We start from the raw sequence: 5,914 nt of genomic DNA on the forward strand, positions 1-5,914 counted from the left end.
CCGACCTTTGTTGTTATTTCACAAGACTTGGTTGTCATTCACGCATCATGCTGATGCTTCAAAAGGAAAACTACCTGAGGAGACCAGGGAAAGGTAAATGTACATTAGGATTGTGCATACAGATTTTAATGTTCTTTCATACAGCTATTTTGAAATTGAGACAAGTGAATAACAATACATTTTTTTTTTTTTTTTTTACTCACCCGCTTCAGATTCCACTTTTTCATTCTTTTCTCGAGAAACTTGTGTGTATTCAACTGAGTTAATTTTTCTGTTAATTCAGTTCCATTTTCATCTAGTGAATGACTGATTAGAGTCAATTGAAAAATAGGGTGAGATTTAACAATCAGTGTTTCCTAATGCAGAGGTGGGGGGAGGCTCCTGCTGCAGCCATTGTATTACAGCCACACGCTATCCATTGGGGCATCTTTCTCCTGCATTCACTATAGCACATTATTATATAGCACATACTTCACACAGAAACATACTTGATTAAGCTAAGTATTATATTTTTTTTATTTATCTTCCAGTATGCACTACTGATGAACCTTGCGAAGGTGAAACGCTATGTGTGTAATATACTGAGTACTTGTGACAAATAGAATAGAAGGCTATTATGTTACTTACTAGATGGTGGCCCGATTCTAACGTATCGGGTTTTCTAGAATATGTAGGTAGTATACAGCACAGGCTACGTACTATATTGCAGTGACGTAGTATATAACACAACCGACATAGTATCTAACATAGCTACGTAGTATATAGAAGAGCTACATAGTATCTAACACAGTCACGTAGTATATAACATAGCCACATAGTGTATTGCACAAGTATGTAGTATATTGCATAGCTACGTAGTATATTGCACTGCCACGTAGTATATAACAGAACCGACACAGCCACATAGTATATTGCACAGCTACGTAGTATATAACATAGAGCACGTTGTATATTGCGCAGTCACGTTGTATATTGCCCAGCGACATAGTATATAGCACAGAGACGTATTATATAACAGAGCCCACGCAGTATGTAACACAGCCCACGTAATTTATAGCAATGTGGCCACTATGTGCGTGGTTAAAAAAAGACTTAAAATAAAAAATAAACATATACTCACCCTCCGAAGGCCCCTTAAAGTCCTGGCGCCTGTGTGCGGTGCACGCGGCAGCTTCCGGTCCCAGGGGTTGATATGAGCGCAGGACCTGTGATGACGTCGCGGTCACATGACGGTGATGTCACGGCAGGTCCTTCTCGCATAGCATCCTTGGCACCGGAACCTGCCGCTTGCACTGCCGAGGACAGGGCGCCACGTAACGTCGGAGGGTGAGAATAACTTTTTTTTTTTTTTTTTTTTTAATTTATTTGTAACATCAGATCTTTTTACTATTGATGCTGCATATGCAGCATCAATAGTAAAAAGTTGGTCACACAGGGTTAATAGCGGTGTTAACGGAGTGCGCTACACCGCGGTCCGTTAACGCTGGCATTAACCCTGTGTGAGCGCTTAGCGCTGACTGCAGGGCAGTAAAGCAGCGGCCATTTCGCTGCCAGACTATGGCCGTTGCTGATTGGCCGTGGGCGTTTTGCCACGACGAATCAGCGACTTGGATTTCCATGACACAGAGGCCGCGATCAATGAATATCTGTGACAGACAGACAGAAAGACGGAAGTGACCCTTAGACAATTATATGGTAGATTTACCTGCAATGCTTTCACCCTCTTGGGGTTTCTCTATGGCTCTAGGTGCTGATCTGTGGACACATTAGTTACAGTCCTTTTAAGGTGTAATGATGCCAGCCAACGGTGAGCGAGATGCCATTTACAATTTTAGCGTGCCATTCTCTGTGGTAAGGCAGGGGCAGAACTAGGGATGTAATGGTGTACTCTCTGACACCAACTAGTTTGGTTGCCTGGTGGCATTATCACCCTTCTTGGACTTTGGCTATTTTACAAAAACATTCCTGATTGGCTTGAGAGATATTCAGACTAAATCGATATTGGGTAGATTTTTCTTTTTATTCATTTTTTTTTTTCTATTGTGATTATTTAATTTCTATTTCTGGATCTTGACTTCTATTTCGATTAAATGTGGTTTTAATTAATATTTATTAAAAGTAAAGTTTTAATAGGTATGTATTTCGGTGCGTCCGTCCTGTATCCCCATCCTGATATGTCCCCCGTTCTGATGCTGATTTTTAATGTATAGAAAAAAAATAAACCATTATACTCACCAGGGGTGTGCATAAAAGTCATGGGGCCCCATAACAGAGATTTAATGAACTCCCCATAGTTCTGCGTATAGTATAATGTACAGCACATAGTCCTCCACATAGTATAATATGCCCCCTATAGTCTTCCAAACAGTGTAATGCACCCCCATAGTACTCCATGTAGTGTAATACATCCTAGTCATTCATAAAATATAATGTACCCTCCATATACAATGCACCCCCCCTTATTCCTCCATATAGTATAATGCACATTCATATGTAATGCACAGCCCATAGTCCTCCATATTCGTATGATACACAGCCCATACCCTTCTTATAATATAATGCACAGCCCATAGTTATCCATTTCGTATAATGCACAGCCCATAGTTATCCATATCGTATAATGCACAGCCCATAGTTATCCATATCGTATAATGCACAGCCCATAGTTATCCATATCGTATAATGCACAGCCCATAGTTATCCATTTCGTATAATGCACAGCCCATAGTTATCCATATCGTAGTATGACCATCATGTACTCACTAATTTTAAAAAATACTCACCTTCCCTCTGCTCCCACACCATGCGGTGTCCTCTTCTGAAGCCAGTAGCTGACTTCAGTGTGCAAGCGACTAGAACCCATGACATCACTGCCATGTGCCCTCAGTTATGTACACGCAGATGTCAGCTGCTGGAGTGGCCGGCAGCATGTATTGCCGCGTACGGACCCAACGGGTCTCTGTGCCGCAATACAAGGATGCACATCCAGCTGAAGTATTTTGCTGACATAGGTGGGCCCCCCACCCGCAGGTTGCGGTGGCGACTGCTGCAACCACAGTATTTACACCCCGTTTGATAATCTTGATAAGTTGCAGTCTCCTAGAGTGACTGCAGACATCTGTGCAGATCGGAAAAACGTGGCGTGCACACGTTGCGGAAAGTAGTGCGTATTTTTCCGCACTGATTTTGTTAAATCCGCAGGTAACCCGCACTGCGGATTTCCTGTGGAATTACCGCGGATTTACCGCAATTTTTGTGTTTTCCACCTGCGGATTCCTATTATGGAGCAGGTGTAAACCGCTGCGGAATCCGCACAAAGAATTGACATGCTGCGGAATAAACAATGCTACGTTCCTTAAATAGGTTTTTTTTTTTTTTCAGCTTGTTGTAAACAAATGCATTCGAGTTTCACAAAGACGAGTGTCAGTCGCCCCCAGTCAGTAGCAGCATACACCATACAGCTTCGTTTGGTCACTGACTATATTGCTGGTTTTTGGTTTTTTTCGGAGCATTTCGATGATCAGCCATGCTAAACAGAACATTGCAGTTTTGTTGGCGCCATGTGAAATCATCCACGGTAGATTAGCCGGATTGCTGCATTGGTAGAAGAAACTTCAGCCCTTCCAAGATCATTGAAATGGCTTTTTAATGCGTTTTTTTTTTTTTAACCGTATTCAGATTGAATTCCATGTTCTTCTGATGCTGAGCCTTTTCTCAATCCGCTGATATAGCTTGATTTCAGAATTCAGTATCAAAACGTGAAAAGTATGACTTAACCCAGTTTCTTCCCTTCTTTTGCATTTTAACCATTGACAGCCAAACAAGCCCACAACATGATGCAAAAAAAGCAGCAGTAGATGACCGATGCCAAAAATGCGAATGCTAGCCCAATGTATTGTACAATAAGGGCTCCTTTTCACTTGTGAGAAATATGTGCGAGTCTCGCATGTTAAATCCAAACTCTGGCACTTGGGAGCGGAGCGTGCAGCTCCATGTGTTGCTATGTGGCCGCACGTTCCGCTCTGGAGTGCCGGAGCCAGAGCTTGGTTTTAACACGCGAGACTCGCACGTATTTCTTGCAAGTGAAAAGGAGCCCTTAGGGTCTAAAATGCAAAGAGGTACAGAACATCATGGCACTGCCCATGGTACGAGAGGTAGTGACGGAAAACCCAAATGCTTCCTAGAAGAAAAAAAAAAAATCACAATTAGATGCAAATAACACTTACTGCGGAGACCCGTGTGTCGTAACCAGTGCCTCTTCCCCCCCCCCCCCCCCCGATCCCGAAAAGACAACACAAACAGGCCTAGATGGGTTGAACGAGTCATCACAGTTTATTAATTTGATAAGCAGGGAGGGCAATTACATTTCGCAACGGGCACACAGCCGTGGGCCCAGTCTGTGACCATTGGGCGGGCAGCCAATAAGCGGCTACGAACCTTCGCCCCTCCCTCCACTTCTGCCACGGAGGATCAAGTGTACTACCTACACAGGACTCCGCCCCCCCACCCGCCAGCATTGGGGCCTGTTCGATTCCGTCCTGCAGCCCTGACAAAAATATATCGAGCCCAATGTCCGTGAGATGAAAGCCGTCGGACCTCATCAACCCCGATTTGTCGCCTTCCGGCTGGTAGTGGCAAACTACGATGCCAAATTTTTCCTTTACGAATCTTGCGACTCTCAGGTTGAGCTTTTGTCTTGATCGTTCTATGGCTCTTGGGTCCTTGGCTCCGTGCCAGACAACTCGTGGCACCATCCCGACCATACCAATACCATATCCCGTAACAGTTAGAAAAAAGCGCTCGATATCCGCTTTTATCGTTGAACTGAGCTCAATGCCTCTCCGTTTACCTAGGTCGTTGCCGCCGGCATGCATGTATCACAGGCCCTTTGGCCCTCTTGGCGATGTCAACTTTTTTGGGGAAGATGTTTTGCTATGGTAGGCCTCTTATACCTCTCCAGTTGACCTGTATGTTCCTGAAGCCTAAATTCGCACCGCCCGGCCGATTTTTGGCCCTTTTCTTAGCCTAGTGGACGTACGCGTGTCCGACCACCCAAACTGCGGGCTTACAGAAGCCTGAAAGAGACAAGATGTGTTACTTAAGCAAGTCGGGGGTACTATGTATCTGGCAAAGCATGCAGACTTCCATCGACCCAAATGCTGCACTTTGACCTCTGGAATCCCGGCCTTAGCTGCTTCAGTGTCGACCCCTATAAGGAAAGAATGTGTCCCGTATTCAGTCGGATCGACGCCAACGGGTTCGAGACAGCGATTAAAAATTGCTTGGAACTGGTATTTAGTAAGGGGGAGCCGTCTGTATGAGACAGAAAAAATCTACTCGTGTGTTTTTATTGCCGTGTATCGCCTGACTACGTTAAGTGGGCATACGGGACCGTCCGACGACTTAATGAGGATCCACGTCCCTCTACCGGCGGGGTCGCATTTAGACTTGTGCACTCTAATGCGCAATGCGTCGCTGCATATAGCGAGGTCTTCGTTGATTAGGCCGCCTTCCGACGAGGTTTTTGAACGTGGTAGATTGCCACAAAACCGTCTCTTAGATTCGCTCTCGCTGCTAGCCCTAGATCTTTGCTGAGCGTTTCTCGAGACATGACGCAGGTATGACCGTTGTAGGACTTTAGGAATGTTTTCCAGACTAGCAAGTCTTCCTTCAGTGTGCGAGTAAGTCTGATTCTATGGCCTGGCTGGGAGATGCCCTTTGTTGCCAGCGATAATCGGCGTGAAAAGGCTCTACCCGCCGGCATTACGCAGCAAGCGAAGTAGAGCAAACCTAGCAGGGACTGCATAATTGGAGGGTGACTTTTTTAACTCCGTAGAAATTTTCTATCATTTGCAGAGTTTTTTGCAATTTATCCACTGGCAGTCTAAAGACCATTGCGTTAGTATCTATTTGG

The sequence above is a fragment of the Ranitomeya imitator genome, chromosome 9, assembly GCF_032444005.1.
Source record: "Ranitomeya imitator isolate aRanImi1 chromosome 9, aRanImi1.pri, whole genome shotgun sequence".
Lineage (NCBI taxonomy): Eukaryota > Metazoa > Chordata > Amphibia > Anura > Dendrobatidae > Ranitomeya > Ranitomeya imitator.